General features: G+C 44.3%; 1 long non-coding RNA gene across 1 annotated transcript in view; it reads right to left on the minus strand.

The window, feature by feature from the left end:
• Positions 1-22,013, minus strand: part of LOC309676899 — an 84,888-nt gene that overhangs the window by 57,269 nt on the left and 5,606 nt on the right. The window contains exon 2 of the long non-coding RNA XR_014269636.1: positions 18,983-19,085. This is a non-coding gene — a long non-coding RNA (uncharacterized lncRNA). The remainder of the gene's footprint in view (positions 1-18,982; positions 19,086-22,013) is intronic.

The raw sequence follows: 22,013 nt of genomic DNA on the forward strand, positions 1-22,013 counted from the left end.
CTGCACAACCATTTCCACCGATCCTGCGACTCACACCCCGGGAGAAGACTCACTGTATTTGTGGATATGGTCCAGTCTTAATCACTTTGTTTTCAACCAGGAACAAGATCAGAGCTATTTAACTACAGCAGTATAAACAAGGTGGACAAGGGACACCCGGCTCATGACCACTGTCACTGTGCAGCCACCCTCCATGGGCAAATGCCCCCAGCTCCTCGGGCTCTGTGGGTATGGCAGATGGGGCTGTGCCTGCAGCCGTGCCACCAAGGAGTTGGAGTAAAAGTCTTCCCCAGCTCCCAGGGAGGTCCCTTGGACCCTGTTTTACCAGCTTTTAGCAAGTGGGCAGCCAACCTTCAGTGAGGGGCAGGAGGCACAGCAAGCACCTGGGGAAGGATGCTGCTGCACCAGTGGCAAAGCTGGTTTGGGAGCTGCCATCCCCACATCTCCCTGCCCACACAGGAAGGCTCCCACACCTTTCCCGTCTGCCAGTTCAGCTGCTTGCCAAACCGCAGGCAAGCTGGGTGCGTGTTCACACCTGGAGTTTAAAAATGAAACCTCCAAGAAAGCACCGTGTTCTTAAAAAAAAAAAAAAAACAACCAAACAAAACCAACAAATAAATCACCCCCAAATCAAAACATCTCATGGGTTTGGCACAAAGCTCAGCCACTCCAGAAGCTGAATCAGCTCGGGGAGGAAGCAGCACCCACCAGCTGTGGGGAAGGAGGGAGAGAGGCACAAGGAACTGGGGGCAGGATGGAAACCACTGAACTCCACCCTGCCCCGAAAAGAAAGGGGAACAGCATTCAGCCCGACAGCTACTTTTGCAGACAAAGGGCGACTCCAGGCATATTAATGTCTCTGGGAGGTAACCCCACTGGTTTGATGCACGCTTCAACCCAACGCGTGTGCCCGGCCAGCAGCGAGCCTTCATCACCACGCGAGTACAGTCTCACAGCACCTGCGCCACCAGGACATGCAGGCTACGGAACAGCCCAGGCCCTGGCCATACTGACAATCTCAGGTCCACAAGTGGCAAATAACACGTGCTTTTATTTACCTTTCATTTTTAAAAACTTAGATTTAACTTGCCGTACCTTCTCAAGTTAATCCCAGGAACAAGGAGATTATTATTCTTTTAAGAAAATGCTGACATTCCCTCAGTCATTTGACTCTAGAAGCTGGGGATTTAAGCTTGGGATAAACTATTTTCAAAACTAGCGATAAAAATGTACAAGTTGGCAATAACCCACAAGATAAACGCACGTCTCTCCCTCCGAAAGCTCCCCCCTCAAGTGTCACGCAAGACTTCTTGCAAACACTGCCACATGTCTCCCTGTCTCCACACCTCACCCACACCAGCTTCTCTCAGGTCCCCAGCAAAAGCCAGTCAAGGTGCTTTTCAATCCCACCCCTCTGCCACCCAAACCCTGCCACAAGAAAACTTATATGCATCAGCAGCGTAAAGTCAACTGGAAGGCCAGTGACTAGCAGTGTACCCCAGGGGTCAATACTGGGTCTGGTTCTGTTCAACATCTTCATCAGTGATCTGGATGATCGGGCAGAGTGTACCCTCAGCAAGTTTGCTGATGACACAAAACTGGGATGAGTGGCTGATATTCCAGAAGGTCATGCTGCCATCCCGAGGGACCTTGACTGCCTGGAGACATGGGCCAACAGGAACAGTTCAATAAGGAGAAGTGTGAAGTCCTGCACCTGGGGAAGAACAACGCCATGCACTAGTGTATGCTGAGGGCCATCCAGCTGGGAAGCAACTTGGCCAAAAAGTATCTGGGGGTCCCGGTGGACACCAAGTTTAACATGAGCCAGCAACGTGCCCTTGCTGCAAAGAAGGCTAATGGTGTCCTGGGATGCATTAGACAAAGCTTTGCCAGTAGGTTGAGAGAGGTGAGGCCACACATGGAGTACTGTGTCCAGTTCAGGGCTCCCAGTGCAAGAGAGACATGGACATAATGGAGAGAGTTCAATGAGGGCCACAAGTATAATTAAGGGACTGACACATGTCTCCTATGAGGAGAGGCTGAGAGAGCTGGGACTATTCAGCCTGGAGAAGACAAGGCTTAGGGAGAATCTTGTCGATGTATATAAATACCTGAAGGAAGAGTGCACAGAGGACTGAGCCAGGCTCTTTTCAGTGGTGCTCAGTGACAGGACCAGAGGCAATGAGCACAAACAGGAACACAGGAGGTTCCTTCTGAACATCAGGAGACACTTTTTCACTGTGATGGTGACCAAACACTGGCACAGGTTGCCCAGAAAGGTTGCAGAGTCTCCACTCTTGGAGATATTCAAAACCTGCCTAGACATGGTCATGGATAACTGGCTTTAGGAGGCGCTACTTGAGCAGAAGAGTTGGACCAGATGACCTCCAGAGGTCCCTTCCAAACCTCAACCATTCTGTGTGATACTGTGATCTCCAGAAATAGAACCCACATTAATCTGTCCCCTAACGTTATTACCAGCAGTGGTTAGTATGTGCCAATACCTAGACTAGGTTTCCCACGCACAATAAGGCCTCATCTTGAAGGTGGAAAAAACAGCAGTGCACTTCACTCATTGTGTGAGAGAGTGCAAGTCCAATGGGACCAGGGCAGTGACTCTCAGACTGTGGCCAGACATCAGGTGCCATGGAAAGTGACAGCCAGCTGACAGCAAAACAATAAGCGGTTTGCCACGGCCATGGCTGGACTGTATCGCCAGTCAACTGCTTAACCACGCAGCAGCACAGCAGAGAAGTGAGAGATGTTCAAAGCTAACAACATGCGTGGGTTCAAAAAGCTTGGAGGCTGATGGAATAGGACGGTGAGCATGGAAAGAAGAGCATGCATCTTCTGCAGCACGCTAGCATGTGCCCAGGGTTACAAAAACAAACTAGCCAGCACACACATTGTACTTCTACTACATTTTTTCCCTGAAACTTAATCTTTTTGAACCTCTGTTGAGCTACTTTACCTAGAAGAGTTTTAAAGGCCATAAATGTATTGACTAAGTTCCATATTATCAGGAAAGTGAATAGTAGGGATGTCCTCACTCAGCATTCACCCCTATGTATCCATTCCTATTAATGAAAAAGCTAAATGGAGTACCTAAATATCCCCTTTTAGCACCTCTGCAGAAAAGCACCATTGCTTTGTTAGCTTGACAAAAGCCTGTATACAGCCTGAATTGGGAAAAGGGTTAAATTGTTGTGTGGACACTTGCAGGTAGAGAGGCTGGGGGAGATCGAAACATTGGGAGTATCTATTATAGACTACAGAATCAGCTTCCAAATGTGTCCCTAAACCACTCAGTGCCTACCAGAGCATCTTGGAGCTCATCATTATTGGAGGTTCTAGGAAACCCTTCCTTGTGGGAAGCTGAGCTGCTGAGCCCTGACCTTCAGCCAGCCCCGTCCCGTGAGCACCCTCCCGGGGCCAAGGGTGTCAGCACCAAACACTGAACTTGGTCCACCAGAACGAGGAGCTTTGCCTGTGCTGAAAAAGGAAGGTGTGTTGGGTCAGACCCATCACCCACCTCCCTGCCACTGCTAGCCATTTTTCTCCACCATCTTCTCATTTGCAGCTTGTCTGTGCCTAAAGGCAGAGCAATCATCTGCCCTGAGCAGAAAAGAAAGCCGTGAAAGCTATAAACTTCCTAAGCATCCCTCCTGCCAACACCTGTCATTTGCTTCTACATTTCCTATTTGCTCTGTTTTCATTTAAGGTATTATATGACTCAGACGAGGCCTCAACAGCTTCAAAAGAATTCCTGTGTCTGACTGCCTCAGCTTTATTAAAAGTAACTGAACCATTGATCATCATCAGAAGATGTAGTCTCAGGAGAAACGATATCATTTGTAAACAAATGATCCTGTGAACACAAACACTCCACCAGCTGCGGCGGATAACAGGGAAACAAGTACGTGGTCGGGGAGGCAAGAAGCCCCCCCAGCACACCGGCAGATCATCTTAGGGATAACAAAGGGATAACAAAGAGAACCGCACCTTTACGAGCAGCCCGCCTAACAAGAATATGCTCTTCCAAAGGCAGAGTGGCAGCGAGAAGTCATTTTCTTTTGCTGTTGTCAAGTGTCTAAAGGCAATTTCATGCCGCTGTCTTGGGAGGCGAGCAAGCAAGACTGCTCATCCCTAATACGACCAATTCCCTACGTTCAGAGAGGGTGGGTTTTTTTAGCTGACAGATTCCATACACGCCCTCGCCTGCTGCATTTCATGGCTGACCAAAGTGCGAAGGCTGGAGAAGGGAATGCATGACTGCGTGGCAACACCTGTGAAAAATCAAACTATTTTCCTTCCCTTACCTCCAGCTAGCTACAAACAAGACCAGCCTGTCCGGGATATAAAACTTCCTTCTACAGAAACAAATTAATGAAGATCAGTACCATGGATTAGAGCATATAAAGAGTGAAAGATGCTATACAGAAGTCCATTGGAGCATCTGCCAGGTACAATCACTCATTTTTCAAGAGTTGTGGACCTTTGGCCCACAAAAATAAGTAGAGACACTTTTTAATATAAATGCTTTCATATGAAAGATCAATGTTTCATATTGGAAAACTTAATGGACAACTCCTGGCAAACATTTAACAGGAATACGGTGTGGGCTCAACAGCTGCTGCTGCTGGAATGGAGCAGCTCTTGTGCAATTCTGGTTTTTGGAAGAAAAAGGATGCCGAAATCTGCACCAGATGCCCTGCATTCCCCAACCAAGAGTACGTTTAGCATATGCGGTTTAACACCACTCAAATGATATGGAAGCCACCAAGAATCTGCAGAGGTTTGTCAAACAGAAAGTAGGCATCTAACCAAGAACATCCCCAGCAGAAGGGACATGGCCAAGGTCCTTTTGGTCTGCAGCCAGAATCCTCAGTACCTAGAAATAATAACTTAGTGAGACAGTGTCCCAGAATCAACTGGGGCAAGCGCCCGCTGTTCCAGGAAGACTGCTTGGGAAAATCCTCTTTAAAGAGATCATTGTGCATGGAGAGGGGAAAAAAAAAGAAACAACTTCACGCTACCCTCACTGCTGGGCAAATACATCGTGTGATCCAAACATGTCAGCTAGCCACCAAAAAGCCCAGCTGAGCTGATGCCTTGAGGTGAAATTCAGCTTGGTTAAGTTCATACAGAGTATGTGTATCAGCAGCTTACTTGCTTTGGAGGGTGAGGGTGTTCATCAGTTGTAAAGGTGCTGAAGGAAAGAAGGGGCATCACTGCCATGTGGTTTTTCAAAAGAAATGCTGTAGCAGTCGGCAAACTCAGGGCTCATCTAAAGTCAAGCAGCTTCTCTAGGCGGTCTAGTTTCCTTTGAAGTATATATCTACGAGCACATATGGTCCTGGAGCATATCCACACACATTCACCAGAAGGGAATGAGAGTGGGTGGAATACATAAAACTACCCCTAAGAAAGGGAGTAGGAAGAAGACAGAATAAAAATCCTGGCATAAACAAACAGCTGCTATTTCTGGCCCTTCTGGCTGAATCCCTCCTCCACGCCGATGCCACTCTTCAAGATGCCTTGTTCAACTTAAGAGATAACCAGAGCAATAAAAGCGCAAGAGCACGCGCTTTTACAACCCAATTATGACCACTTACAAACACACTGTAAATCTATTCACTGCTTAACGCACCAGGTACGTCCAGCAAATGCATTTGCTCAGTGTGTACCCAATGTAGCTTGATATTCTCTATGTAGCTTGAACGTGCACATTCAAGCAATAAAAAAATTAAATAAACGAAGTCTGGATTAGACTCAGTCCACAATAGCAAGCAAAAAAGAGTAATTATTGACAGTGGCTTGGTTAAGCTTAGAAAAGCTTAACGGAAAAGGATTTTTCCATAATTGGCATCTCTAACCTTTTATCCAAGCTCAGTGGGTACATTACCTAAGTCAGCAGGAAGTTTAGCCACTCCACATGAAATTAATAACACTCATGGGCTGACCCATCGCCCACAGCCTTCTCAAAGCTTTTTAGAACAAGAGCTCTGAAGATGTTTCTGCCCTTCCACCAGGAAATGGTCTGTACCACACTTGGCTGCTTAAAACAAAACAAAACAAAGCAACCACCTCCCCCCTCCCCTTCAGCAGGCAGCAGTCTCTGAAGACCGAGCCTCCCTCTTACACATTCTTGGGAGTAAATTAACCTTACCTACTAATTACAGGAATAAAAACAAGCTTCTCAACAGCAGCGCATCCCATCTGCTGACCCGCCAGTACCTCGTGGGGTGGCAGCTCCCGCACCATCAGGGTATCCCTCTTCCCTCGCCCAGCTGCCCCGAGGAGCACCCCGCACCCCAAATCAGGAGCTTCCTTCCCTGCCAGCCTCGGCGCAGTTACCCCCTACGCTCGCAGGCACGAGTCAGCTCCGACGTCCCTCCATCCATCCCACCCGCAGAATAGACCTTGCTGACTTTTAAAGGCTGCATTTCAAATATGGGCACCTATAGAAGAGCTGCGGAGTGAACCCGCGCACCGAGCGAGAGCTTTCAGCCCGACTTTGTGCTCAGGTGCATGCAGAACAAGATAAACTAGTTTAACCAACACTGACCCAGTTTCACACGGGAAAGGACCAAAAGAGACACAAGAAGTTAAAACGTATTCCTTAAGAGATGCTGTTCATCTGTTTTTGAAATGGCAAGCATGAAATATTTGAGTCTCCGTGATAAAATACTAGGCGGGGACTGAATGAAGCAGAACCAGGTCAGCACTCTGACTTAACAAAATTGTGTTGAAAACCATTAACAGGAATACAGCACACATGCTTTGTAAGACAGAGCTCTCTTCAGTGCCATAGACCAAGAAGAGAACAAGAAAAATCAAGAGGAGGATAAACAAGGCTGGCTGGGAATTGATTGCCACCTTTGAAATTTTAGTGGAACAGTTGGAGTAAGAAGCTGACTGCAGCTGAACTAAAAAAATCACTATGTGTAGCTAGATTACTCATCTACTGTTAAACCAAATTAAAGTGTTCTTCCCACAGGCAAGGCTGAAGATTTCAGAAAAGCCGTAATTTATAACTCAGGAAAGTTTAGAAGAAGGCTCTGCAAAACCAAAATGAATTTTGTACTTAATGGGCATGAAAATAAAGGACAGATAAAACTTCATGTTGCCCGATAGGACAGTAAATACTACACGGCACGCAGGATGCGACCGAGCCAAGAAGCTGATGAGCTGCATTAAAAAAAGGGTTCACCTTATTCACTTCCCAGCTACAACCAACCTTCCTTGTTCTGCAAATCACCCGTTCAAGCTGTTATATAGTAGCAGAAAAAATAAAATATGTAGATTTTCAGCAACCCGCACCCTTATCGCAGCCAAAGTTAGAAAGCGATATCAGTGAGTTTGAATAGGTGATTCTCCTTAGTGTTTTTTGTAATTAAGGAGTGAACTCATCTATAGGAAGCGCAAAAAACAAGCACGCAAGGCACAGGCCTTTTAGCGAAGCACCGCAGTGAGTACTTTTGTCCAATTTGTTTTCCAGGAGCGATCACACCTTGGACAGAAGCCCATTTCTAACAATTTATTTTTCCATGTCTGGACAACGCAATATAACTTCTACACAATTTAATCTCTTTGCTAATAGACTTAGCTGTTATAGCTGAACAATAAGGCCAAAATACCCAGAATACTTAAATCCGAGAAATGTGTTTGCTGGCTTTAGTTCAGGACAAGTAGAAGCAATTGGCTAAAACGCCGCAGACGGGGGAACTGCGGTGAGACCTGCCAAGAGGGTACGTTGGACTCTGCACAACTGCCTACAGAAGAACCACCCCTCCAAGCAGAGCACAAAATTCGGCTACAGGAAAAAAAAAAAAAAAAAAAAAAAAAAAAAAAAGCCAACTTTAATTGCCAGCGAAGCTCCTCCAGAGGGCCGGGAAGCACCTGGGCACCCCGACAGCTCGCCTCGGCTCCTTGGGTCAGCGTTACCCTAAAATTACAGGGACGCTGGGCCGAAAACCCCTGAGGATCGTTTTGCCCATCACGTTTCCTCGCGCAGTTGTTGCGTTCTGCTTTCAAGCTGCAGTCCAGTGAACAGGCTGCAATTTACCTCTTCACCCTCACCCTCAAATTTGTTTGGATAAACAGGCTCTCCTTTGTTCCAGGCTGCTACTATATTTACACATTGTATTGTAAATCAGCCGGTACAAAGCAAGGCAAGCCCTCGAATGAAGACACTAGCATTTTTGTTCACAGTAAAATTAAACAAGTGAGAGGCACAGAACTCCATTTATAACCCCCCTCTGGAAACAATTGGTTTTTAGAAGGTGAGAGGTTTTAAAAAGTTTACTAAACAAACCTAGCCAGTTACAGAGTCTATAGAGTCAGCTCACAAACAAGTTCAAGGCTGTATAAATTGCCAAAGCAGTGTTATTTCTGAAGAGAACTTTAAACAGTTTAAAAGCTTGCTTTCTCACTGTTTCAAGGGCCCAAGAATTATTGGCAAGTGATTTAACTTTTATTGAGTACACAAATAGAGAGGAATTATTCACAGAGGAAGGGAATGAACTATTCGGCATGTCTATTAAAGACAAGAGACCTAAATAGCATCCAGGAGTTGCAAGATAAACATCAGGAAAAACTCCGTGGTAGTAACACTTGAGCAGAGGAACAGACAGCTACGAAGTCTTCCCTGTCAGAGGTCTGGAGAAGAGATTCAACAAGCATCTGTAACAAACAGCTTAACCACAGCTGATTCTGTCTTACAACAGAGGATGGACTCTGCATACGGCCTCTTCAGATCCCTCCCCAAACCCGTTTTCCATTATTTTAAATGTTCTTTTAAATGAACTGAGTTTGCTGAGACCTCTCCCATGGGTTGATAGTTTGGTACGGCCCAGCAGAAAAGAGATCAAAAGTAATTATTACTTGACAGGCACCCAGGTTTTCTGGAAAGCTATCATCTCAGTCCCATAACTGAGTATGTATCCACATTAAGAAAAAAATAAAAACCATTTGCGCTGGCTGATCCAAAGGCCAGGAATAAATTGCATCTGATGTTGTCTGCAGCCCAGAAGTGAGGCCCTCTGATGGGATGCTATGAAGAAACTTCAGCTGGACACACGTAGGATGTCATTCATTGCTGCAGACAGCCCTGCGTCCCTCAAACATCAAGCTTAAAAAATTAATCCCAAGCCTCAAACATAAGTTTGAATGGCAAAAATAGTTTTATTCCTTTGGCTAATTTAAGGGAGAGAGGGGAAGAGATGTTACGGACTTTTAAAAGCTTTTTGCCCTGATTATGAGAAGTATGTTAAAACAAGAAGTCTTCTACAGATTCCTTCTGGTACACCTATCATCCGCAGTACAAAGAAACTCCACACTTCAGTAGGTTCAGATCATAAAGAAGAAATATTCAGGAGAGAGAGGGCATACCCCTGTTTGATGTTTTGGAAGCCATCACATCCATGTTTTAATTCTGACATGATCTGATGGTTCACATTTACCCTCAGCAGCAAAAGTGGGAAAGGGAAGATGGGTTACACGTTCCCACTCACTCTGGTCCCTTCAGAGACCAGAAAGCCTTTGCTGAGCATGATAAAGGGAAGCTCGACCTCTGCTTCACCACCAGCCCCAGCAGCACCGCAGTCAGCTGCAGTCATTTCTTCCCTCAGGCACTCCCCGAGCATAAGAGCCACAACTGAGATGACTGCCCAAGCCATTGTGCCCTCAGCCACAAAAGAAAAAAAAAAATATCATCTGATGTGGTCTTGAGCATGGCAACTTCCCCCTGAAGCCCCCGGAGCAGCCGGCTCCCACCAGCATGAGGGCTGCCCTGTCCTGCAGCGGCGAAGGAAGCAGAGATGTGCTGCCATGGCTGATGGGAGCACCAGGGACCCCACGGCCAAACGCTTCTCCCAAGCGCCGCAGGCATCCCTGCCAGGGGGGCACAGCGGGCTGGCACGGTACGATGCCTTCCACAAGCCGAGTTCAACCCCCAGACCCTGACCAGCTCATATCGCACCCCCTGCCAGTGCCCCGCCCCACGCTTCCAGCCCTGCCTCTTGCTGAGTGATCTACCCTTTATTCCATTTCTCCGTCTTCAAACCCATCATTAGCAGATTAATCGGCACTGGAGCGCTTCCCTGACTGCCAAGCATCACTCGGAGCACGACCAGGGCTTTGCCCTCTCTCCTCCCTCTCCTGAGCTGCCCTTTCCTCTCCAAGCAGTGTTTTCATAGGGGGACTCTTCAGTTTCTTCCCTTTCACTTGAAGATGCCATAAAACATGGAGAGAGCACCTCACAGGGCAAGCGACGCCCTCACCTGAAGCCAGATCTGTTTGTGGCCTGGGCCGACAGAGCCTGTATGGAAATGATGTTCGAGGGAGTGAAAAGAAGCCAACAACCCACAAGCATCTGGGGGTCTGGAAACCCTGTAATTTGTACCGTGAAGAGAGATTACAGCCCATCTGTCCCAGCCGGAGTACAAAGGAATTCAGAGTGACTTGTGCTCCCCCTCCTCACCTCCCCCAGCTCCCTGCTTCGCCAAATACCTACAGCCAATATAAGCAACCATGTCCCTAACTTGTTGACATAATCTGCCACTTTGCTGCCGCTGCAGCCCTCGTGGGGGCCCAGGCACTGCACTTGGGAAACCGTACGTTATCCGAAATCCTCTCCTGAGATCTGGCATGACGCGGGCTTTTCCTACGGTTTAGTCTGAGCCTGTGCTGAGGGGCTTCGAGTGCTCTGCCACCAAGATTTATTTTCCTGCTTGGAGATAACGCTGCTGAAACATCTGTAAAAACAAATCCAAACACTTAATATTAAGACCTCGCACTAGGTATTAAAGTGACACTGCCAGATTAAAGAGACTGCAATATATTTTTTAATACCCCATTTTAAACTCCCCCCTCAGATTATTACCCATGAAAGAGTTTTTAATATCTGTTCTTTGACCTAGGCGTGTGACACCTGCCCGTCCTCCATCACCATTCTGTAATTCTGTGATTTTGCCCTATTTTTGCTCCACGTACATGACACTTATCAAGGCCCACACGGTGTTTTACTAAGCTCTGGTCTGAAGGCAGTGGCAGGAGGTTGGGGGGACCCACGTGCCACCTGCACTACCGGGGGCTGGGACAACGCATGCCCGTGGCTTCCCCAGACACACGGCGAAGGAAAACCAGGAGGCAGACGTCCCACAGGGAGGGAACACGCTGCCGTCCCAGCGGCAGCACTGCCCCAACTTCCCACTGCCAGAGCATCCCTCGCTGCGGACACCGGCTGCTCTTCTGGCAGCCACCCGGGCACTGCCACTCACTGCCAGCGTGGGACGGGAATAGGTATTGAAATTTTATAACGACGGGCAACTCACCCTGTCTCATTACCTGTTTTAGTAACTTCTTATTCTGACAAGCAAGGGCAAATTTGACCAAAAGGCTCCTAATAGCAAGACCATACTGAGTCCTGAACAAAGAAAAATAGGCTTAAGAGCTCTCAACTAGTATCGCTGCGGTGCACACAGACAATAAGGGGCCATAAGCAGCTTTTCTAACGTGTCTTTGACTATAGGGTGACTAAAAACCAGAGCAAAATCATTTAGCAAAAAACCCTCAAAAATCAAAACAAATAAACATCCCCCAACAATATCCCTCCACAGACACAAAGAAATAACTCTCTGCCTTTTTTGTTCTTAAATAAAGGCAGGCAAGAGGAAAGCGGGGCTGCCCCTGGAAGTGATGCGAGCGGGAACTCCCGGAGCAGAGGACAATAGGGACCCGGCGCCCGCGACGCCACCATCTCAGCCCTGCGCCCAACAAGTTCCTTCAACTACTCTGGGTCTTGGTTTCCACATCTGCAGAGTGGGGATAATAACAGGTCTTTACATCACAGGGGTGTTACAAAGATCAATTAGTTAATGCCTGAAAAGCGCTTTGAAGATATAGCAGGTGGTGAGTATTATTATGCAAATAACATGATTTAAGAAAATCACAAGTGCGGGATTAATACTAATCCCTTTGATATTTAAAAGACACCATTTTTTTCATATTTTAAAGCAGTGAGCGTTTACGCTATAGCTTTCCACGGCTGCTGCAACAACAATTTTTAACCTTTTCTTTTCGTACGGCTCCATACGTAAAACTCCTCTGCAGACATCTTCACAAAATCCGACCTCGACTCAAAGCTAGGATTGGTGGAAGAAATTATGGCTGTTGATGAACTGGATAACTAGATCCTATGCAGGAATATTTCTCAGAGGATAGAATGTCACAGGCCTAACTTACTGTAACAAACATTGCAGAGTCTTTCTGGTTTAGGGCTTTTTTGGAAGCACACTAATTTCACGCATAGAGGCATTTGTAAAACAACATAGCTGCTACCTAATTATGCCATTTTATGTGGTGGAAAGAGCAGAGAAAGAGAGAAGGATATGGTTCATTCACTTCTAAGGGTGCATAGCTGAATTGTAAAAAAAAAAAAAAAAAAAAAAATTAAAAATTTAAAAATAATTTTTAAAAAATTCTAATGTCTAATGATCTCATTTGCCTCGCAGGACATCAGGCCATTGCAATATCTACCTCAGCTTCCAGCAAGTGGCCGCACCACCACTGCTGTTAGGTGGGTGCAGTCTTTCCACCAGGTAACAGGCAGCCTGGCTGAAAGCCTGCAGCTCGCAAGGAGAGCCAGACAACCGCCAGTCCACGAGAGAGCTGAGGTGGGATCGGGACAACGAACCCGAGGTGAGCAGCAGTGCCAGAAACCAAGGAGAGAGCACAGCCAACACCAGCCATCCCTCTGGTGTCCTGCCTGGCCTTTGCCAGACCTCCCCGTGAAAGCAGGACATACCACCCAGAGCCTAAAACCTCCCTGTCCTTCCAGGGCTTCCACTGCCACATTCCCTTGCCGTGAGGACGCCTGTTTCTTGTCTCCTGCGCTGTAAAATTTAGCGCAAACCAGCTGGTGCGTTCAGTCTAGGAATCTGTACAATATTGCTGCGGTTAAAAACAGCTAAATATTAACCCCCTCTGGAATGCATGCTTGAAATTGATGTTAATGAAACAAGATCAGATATTAATATTCTGTACAGCCGGTTCCTCAAGCTGTGCTGTAGGGTCAAATTAAATCTTTTCCCAAGTCAACGTACAAAATAAAAATAGAGGATGGCAGGTAGTATTGACGTGGGAGGAAGCAGCAGGAGGGTTTTAAAACTTTAGAAGCCCTTAAGTTTGCAGCTATAGGCAGCTACGCTTCCTTTCCTGCCTCATCTCCCACAGCAACCATATTAATAGCTATTCAATACAGTAATAGGATCCAAGCTTTACGCTTAGTTGTTTGGGTTTTTTAATCTCCTGGTCAATAGTAAAAGCATTTGGATGCTCTTTAGGAGGGAGGAATGATTTTGCACTCCAGGAACAGCGAGGCATTTGCAGCGCTCCTGAGGAACGCTGGCGAAGGATTTCCCTCGCATGCCTCTGCTCACGATTGATGTGGTGATACTTTATTTTAATCGGACCCAGTTGTACAGATTCACAATTTAATTTTCTTGTGTAAACATCCACTCAGTGTAATCTTAGTGTGTTCTCGTTAGTTGAAGTTATACAATTTACGTACAATACAGGTCCAAACCACCACCTGAGGGTCATTCTTCAGCCAGAAGGAGACCCTTGAGGGTCTCTGAACACAAAGGCCTTTGGACACATGATTTCTACTCCTGGATCTGCCAGGCCTGGGGAATAAATCTGCAGTTCTGATCCTGGGCAAATAAGTACAGCCCCATCTTCCACTTTGCTCTCCTGTAAAAAGGTATCCACCTCCTCTTCTGAAAAAGATCTAACGATGAAGAACAACTCCCAAGGGGGAGGATGAGGCAGCATCACGTTTCTTCCACCTTCCTGGGGGATCAAATCCCTCTTCCATTCTAATCCAAAGGAGAAAGTGAATTCCTCTCTCAAGAGTACTCCCTGCCCGCAGGCAGCTTGAGGTTTGGTGTATTCCATTTCCACACCTTCAGTTAATTCATCTTTTCTGAATGTTTCGAGTTTGCACAACTGCTCACTTGAGGAAAGCAATCCAATTTTCTTGTAATCAGCTATTCAGTTTGAGGTACCTGGGTCCGTCTTATTTAAGTAGGCCATAGATATTTAATAACTAAAATTAGAAACAGGAAAAACATTAAAGCATTCTCAAAACTTTCACATCTGCAGCCTCATCACACCAAAGAGAGAAAACCCAACCTAGATGCCGTCTAGTTTTTTATCTCTCGCTTCAAACAGCCAAATAATATGAAGCGGCTGCAAGGATCCCATTAGCCAACCTTCCCAGTACTCAGCAAACTGCTGCCAGATTTCTCCAAAAGAAAGGATGAAAAGGAAACATATTGTCCTCACTACACTTAACATACACAATCTGACAGAAAAAAGAACCATCTTTAGACTCTGCAAAAAAAGGAGCTATTGTAACTGTGACAGACAAGTAGATAAGATATTGTCTTCTCTGGCCACGGAGTAAGAGGAAAACCATTGAAACAGCCACTCAGAGGACAAAAAATAAATACAAATCTGGATTCCTACCTAGTTTGCCGATCTTTGCACAGGATAAGCCAGGAAGGTACAGTCTGTCCCACTGACTACCGCTGCCTTTTCGTCCCCAGAAGATGACCAGAGAATGGGAATCGGTGTGTACCAAAGAAAAGGTTACTCTGATGATTTGTAGCTCAGCCACAAAGCTTCCAGACCGCAGATCTCCTGGCTTTGGTACAATCTGCATCACATTTGTAATTGTATTTACCTGGACAGCTTTAACCTCATTAACGATTCAAAGGTAAAACACAGATGCTGAATCAAATCTCATAAAGCAGTCACTGCTCCATGTGGGCTAAGCTAAGCAGAAGGCTACCTCAACTCCTAATCTCTCTTACGTTTATAAAGAGGATATTCATAATTTCTCTCAGAGAAAAAAAAATACAAATGTCAATTGAAGTGAGGTTTATTTGAACTAAAGAGCAAAAAAGTTATTGTGTGGTTTGGGATGTTTGATCTTACGCTTTATTGAAGCACAACTATTTAAAAAAAAATTATTCCAGGAACACATCATCCTTACCTTGTGGCTAATACTTAGGTATACATAAAATTTACTCAAATTGTAATATTTCCTCTCCTTTCTAGTAAACATAAGAGCTTAACATTAAATCTGTATTTAAAAAAAAAAATATTAATCAGCTCATGCATTCAAGGGACTACAAGTACAGCCAAACTAGGCCCTTATAACCGAGCTCACTGCTCTGCATTTGGCACAAGTTCAACTGAAATATTCCAGAAGACAGAAATGTTACATTCTTGCAGGTGTTTTGAGTTAACATTTATGTTACTCAAGGAATTTCTATTAAAAAACCCCTACCTTCAGCAAGTTTCAAAACCTTCACTTGGGAAACATGAAGGGAAAGTTTTCACATGTCAGAGCATATTTTCCATTAAAGACACATCAATTGTAACTATAAAATATATTATGCATATTATATATAGTACACATAATTTTATATATTTATAATTATCTTTTTTTAATAACTATTTCTGAAAAGGAGTAGAAAGCACTCCACGCATACAGCTACATTTAAATAGTGGTTAGAAATGTGTGAAGGAGAACCACCCTGGGTTATTACAACACTGCCCTTCGAAGCATGCCAAGGGAGCAAAATTGCTAATGAAGGGTCTTCTTTTGGGATGGGTGGGCTCCAGCTTTCTATTTGTGCTGCCACATGTGTGAGCTTTAAATGGAAGTTGTGTTTGTGCTCGTGGCCTCATTAGATTATGATTTGACTGCTGATTTGAATTCCTGCAAGCCTCGTACACTCGGGACCTGCCCTCTCTCATTTGGAGGAGATCACATAATGGCGATTCCTCTTTACAGCCACACCGTCCCCTTGTAGCTGAGCCTCCAGGTTGATAACCTCAGGTCTGGTTTTCACATTTAACAAATTTACCTATTGCTCAATTGGCAAAGGCTGTTCAGTAACTAGGCTGGAGCTAAGTATATTAAGTGTTAACCATTTCTTTGTCAACTTTTTAAAGTCACATTTTTTTAACAGTTGTCTATACTTGTCTCCTTGAATAAATACACCATGATGGCACCTGCATATCCTATTACAGGTATAGTACCCTGCTGCTGCTGCGTACCCATCATTCCAGCATCCAGACCCACAGTTTCCAAACCAAACCAATAAACATCATGGTAGCACCTGGAAGTCCTTCTAAGCTCCCTCGAAGAACCTAACAGAGGTAAGAATCCTTGTATTTAGGTAAAGTCTCCTTCAATGTTATTTTTTATATGTGAAGAAAATTATCTATAATTCTTTTACCCTATCCTCGATATTTTGATTTTCTTTCCCTCCTGCAAGCAATAAAACACCTTTATGTTCAATACATCAATAGTGAAGATTTTTTAAAGCCTCACATTTTACAATGTTTTCCTAAAGCATCTTAAGAATATGAATAATCTGTGCAATGGCTCCATACATTAAAACACAAGTTGGGTGTACCAATCTCATTCTCTCCCTTAATTCATTACTTAAAGACCTGGGAACCATCCCGGGATGCCTTGCACTAGGAGGGAAGGTACATAACTAATTTCCTAACTGCTCTGTTTACTTTGCATACCTTGTGGGCAAAAGTTGGCAAGAAGGACTGGAAGCTGTTTGCTTTGAAATTATCACCCCATTTACAAGATTCAAGAGCAAAGTCTTCTAAAACGAGGTAAGAGGGAAAAGGAAACGACTATGTGCACGGTTAACACTACTGAGTCTGCTCGAGGTGCACGGGAGGGCACCAGCCGAGAAAGAAAACCAACAGGTACCGAGAAAGCTCCCCCACAAAGCGCATATGGACACCGCATTTAGAACACCCATAAAGAATAAAGGCACTAGCCAGTTCTGTGCAAACTGTATTCAGTTTAAAACTCACCTCATATTATTCCCAATGGAAGGGAAGCTACACAGGGGCACGGCTGCTATTGAAAGCACAAGTTCAACACCCTAACGTTGTTTGCAAAAGCCTCCTCTTCCCTGACTAATAGGGCCACCCAGGAGGGGACAGGCAGGAGGGAAAGAGGGCTACGGACATAGGCAGGGCTTGAAAACACAAAGAATTTGGCAGCAAAATTAGTTTAAGCAGGTCTTGAATCCCCCTTTTTGGTTTTTTTTTTTGGCCTTCCAGCTTCTCAGTCCAACATTGCAAAATAACACGCGTTTGCAGGGCCACGCTGTGAAACACAGAGATGCAGTGAAACTTTTAAATACTTTTTTTTTTTTTCAAAGCCATATAACAACTACTTATAATATAATATAATGCCAGACCAGCTCTCCTATCCAGTTCACAACACAGCTCCACAAAACAGTCACGGTAGCACAACCAAACAGCTCCTGGCCAGCGATGGCAGGAACTACTTACAGCAGAGCTGCCACCAAAGACTTCGTATCACTGAACGATGGGCTGTGCACGCTGCTAACCCACTTGGAACAGAAACGCTCCCCTGTGCCAAGTCCTCTCGTGGGTACGGAGAGCCTGGTGTGAAAGTGCTTTGTAGAAGGCTTTGCTCAAGCCAGGAAAACTGGGGATGCAGGTCTGCTTTTGCATAGGGGCTTTTAGGGAGAAGACATAGGACAGCTTATAGAATTAGCAGGTCCCCACTCTTCCTGGTCAAGAAGGAATGCTGCAGCATCCACTTACCCTACTTCTATATGACAAAACTACCACTAAATTGTATTTTTTATCTACAGACTCCCCCAAATTCCCCAAAAATAGGCAATTCCAAGCAAAATAAACAAACAAAAAAAAAAAATCAGAGAGAAATAAACCTACTTGTTAAAGGTAGAAACAAAACCAGAATGCATGAAGTCCTCAGTCAAGAAACCTACAGGACCCCACAGTGGATGGCACAGAGGGCACTCTGGACTCCAAACGCACACACAAAGCCGCCCAGAACTTCTTCTGGTATCCCAGTAGATATGCCTGTTTCGTCTGACCGATGCCACCAAACTATTAGCATGGTGTAGAAGCATCTCAGTTTGGGACAGAGACAGCAGCAAACAGCCTGGCCTTGCCAAGTTACTGTACGTGAAAGGCGTGAGTAAAACAGAAAAATCTGCAAGAAGGAGGGAAAGGAAACGAGTACGGAGCCATTTCTGGCCACAAATTTACCCGTCTCTTCTTTTTCCCAACAAGCCGAGTAAAAACATACAGTAACTCTTCGGTGCTGCCTCATTCAAAAGCTCCTAACTTCCAAGGCTGCTAAACCCTCTTCTGATATCAGAGTTCCCATTCAAGTATAATTCAAGTAGATTAATTATGCCACAGACAACAGAAAACGCAGGCTGCCTCTTCAAATTATCAGTAGGAGAAAATACCATGAAGAGTTTAGTTTCAAGGATGCTGTTTACATTTACTCATTTATTTTACAGGCCTCGAGATCAAAATGAAAAGATAATAACTAATTGCTACAACTGGGAAAAGTAAATTGGAAAGTCCTTACCGAGTACACCTGTACACAATAATTTGAACAGCGGAGGTATAAGCAGCACAGATTGCAAAAGTGCAATTAGAGAAGTGGAAAGTGTTACTCTGAGCACTTGAGATACTATGTTTTGATAACTAAGTTACCTTGGAGATGATTCACGCGCACAAGTTGCTTAATGTCATTTTACACTACAGGTCCAGGAGGTATAAAAATACGCATAAAAACCACGATTAAATCGGACAGTATCCAGGACAATTACAAAGTAAATACATTTTCATGCCAGACTATTGCACTAAATTTGAGGCTGTACTATTTCAACCTAAGACCAAAGCACGTAACCCCCACACAGCTTTTTCTCTCGTTGATGCACCAAACCAACCGCACCACAGTGCTCTACAAGAGGACCTCTTCCTCCTCAAGTGAGCAAGATGCTGCTTTGAAGAAGAAAGGGAGGTTAAAAAAAAAAAAAAACAAACAAAACCACCCCTCAGTCCAAACAAGTTCTTAGCCCACCTGAGCAGCACGACCGCTGCTAGCAAAAGGGGCTTCTTGGCGCTCAGGCTTCTGTGCAAATAGCTTCCAGGTTGAAGTGTCTTTTGACGTATACTTGTTCCTGCTGGGAGAGACACAGAAAAGATGCTTCAGGAGACATAGGACAAGGGACTGGGCAACAGGCACAATCAAAGAGAAACAGGGTGCTCAGTGGGTTTATGGGTACCCTAAGCAAAGAATCATTTTGGAGCAGGCATCTCAAGACATTGTAGAAAATGTCTCGGTTTTATCTGTATAAATGCAAAAGGGGCAAGGGAAAAGTAAAGAAGGTAAAATCTATTGATTTCACACTGAATACAGCCATTGAAGACTTGAAGATGGGTCATAACAGTCAACAACCACCAAATCCACAGGATTTTAAAAACAGGATATATAGGCCAAATAGATTAAAAATTAGTTAACTGGAAGACCTCAAAAAAGTTGTCATTACTGAGTAACATCACCATGCAACTGCAGTGCTCCTTCTGCAGTTCACAATGACTGGAATTATGCTCTGTATTACCTCACTGTTCTATTAGCTACCTGGAAACAAGCGTGTCCTTAGTGGTAAAATTAATGGATTATACAGTTTAGTAGCATGATAAATAAAAACAGAAAAAGGAAATCACACAGTTATCTCAATTATTTGTCAACTTGGGCGCATTCCAGCCAAAACAGTCTTAAGATATCTGAACACAGATCTATGTATCCAGTAACAAGGAATGCAGGTAAGGTTTGCAAATCAGAGGACCGTGACCTTAAGAAGCACAGAGACCAAAAGGGATGCGGAGGTCACCATAGCCATGCAACTGAGCATCACACTCGGAGCTTCTGTTGTTATGAAAAGGGCTAGTGTTGTTCATGGATGCAAAGATATGAGAGTGAACGGAAATACTGAATGGGGTGGGATGAGGTTATGCAGTGGTAATGAGTGACACTGAAATACTGCGCGCAGTCCCATGGTTGATGCTCAGAAAAAGATGTTGAAAATTAGAGAACATGCAGAGCACAGTCACAAAAACAATTAGCATCCAGAGGGGGAAAAAAGCATTATGTATAATCAGATTTAAAGACTCAGTCCTTCTGATAAGCCACACAGAGAACTGACAGCTTACTTGATCATATTTAAGAAAAAAAATAAGCAATAAAAACCACTTTAATACAGCCACAAGAAGACTTAAAAGGAACCAACAGATGCAAGTCAAAAGCATAGAAGGCTCCTGCTAGAAATGAGATATAAATCTGAACAGGAAGAAATGAACAAGGACAATATTCTTAAAGATAGATTCTTTTTCTCAGTATTTTCAGGATAAGATACGCTCTAGCCCAAGGATTTATTCTGCCCATGAACAACAGCTGAGTGAGATGGTGAGATGGTCAAACAACTGCAGGACTTGATGGCTCCTCTGACCCTAAACTCTGAATGACAGGCTCAAAAAAAAAAAAAAAAAACCAAAACAAACCCAAAACCAAAAAACCCCACCCAAACAAAAACCAAAACAACAACAACAAAAAAACCAACAAAAGGGTATTGCCCTGCATTTTCACTAATGCTACTGAACACTGAATTAAATGCACAATGGACTGTGAAATGCTTGCAGATCTTCCCCCAGCTAAATGTCAAATAAAGAGGTCATCTGTTAATAAACATAAATGTCACCTCTCTGGAGTTTTATCCAATGTAGTAATAAGTAAACTCATACCACCATTTAGTGCTTTGGGATTGCCAAGGCAAGTGAAGTCTTTTGGGTTTTCATCTCAACAGCTTGGGTGGGCAGAAGGAGACAACATCTGGAGCACACGGCAGATATATATACTCCCAGTCACGAAGCCAGCTTCGTGCTTGTAGAGATATTGACTCTTGAAAAACTTCTTCAAAGTACTCACAAAGACACTGTCTGCCTGAGTTTAAGCCTTTCAGACAAAACCACCTCCATTTAGCATGTTTGGGAGGAAACATAAACAACCCAAAAGTCACCCCTTTCAGTTGCTTTTCTAGTTTTGTAACTTACACACGCAAGGGCGATGTGCATGCATCGCGATCCCGACTAGAGTTTACATGGGCTGTTAGTCAGTTCATAAGGGAAAAAGGTCCAGTTGCTGATGATGTGAATCAAAATAGCACAGAACAACTTTTTAAAGCTTTTTCTTTTAACTACTTACTAATGCCATAAGACTGAAAATAGAGGAGGTTAAACTATTGCTTTCATTGGCTTACCATTCAACAGGCCCAACATTAACTTTCTACCAACCATACTGATTAAATAAACATAGCGCCTAAGTTCAACACATGTTGTGGCAACGTATTAAGGAAAGACAAATTAACAGTCTTCGGATGTATTTCAGAGAGAAGCTGCATATTTTGGACTTCCAATTGCAACGAGCACAGCTAGATCCATTAGAGGGAAAGGACTAACTATTACAAGCTGAAGGAAACTTTAGCCTACTACTATTAACCATTCCAAGCACCATATATCTTCAGGAAAGAAGCTTTTATTTGCTTTATATGCCTAGGCTGAGTCCAAGCAAAAGATTATTAAGTTGTCTTTCGGATTCAGGATGGAAGACCTCGCCTTGTATTTCAGTTGCACCTTTTTTACCAAATCCATGTGTTTTATTTTTTCTGCCCTTTACTTTCTTCCTATGGCTGAATACGGGTCACCATTTTCCCACTGGGCAAACACTGGTTAAAGAACTCATCCTTCATAAATTCTAAATAGTGATGCAACTAGGAAGGTAAGAATTAGATCTTCTTTATATACAGCTCTTATCAGAAAGAGGTACTATGTCTTCTTGAACTATCTAGAAGATAAACAGGAACCCCAGGGAAAAAAGACGTGAGGAGTTCACTCCTGACATTTCTACATATTTAAAACACAGTCAATTAGTATAGACAGAAGGTTAAGCTTCAAATGTGACAAATCTTGATTTCTCCGTCACTTCTCCAAGAGACCCAGCAATCACCCGAACGATCCCTCTAGACATAGGAAGATTTGTGTCAGGTTTATGAGAG

This window comes from Vanellus vanellus (assembly GCF_965231255.1).
Source record: "Vanellus vanellus genome assembly, chromosome: 1".
NCBI classification, from domain to species: Eukaryota; Metazoa; Chordata; class Aves; order Charadriiformes; family Charadriidae; genus Vanellus; species Vanellus vanellus.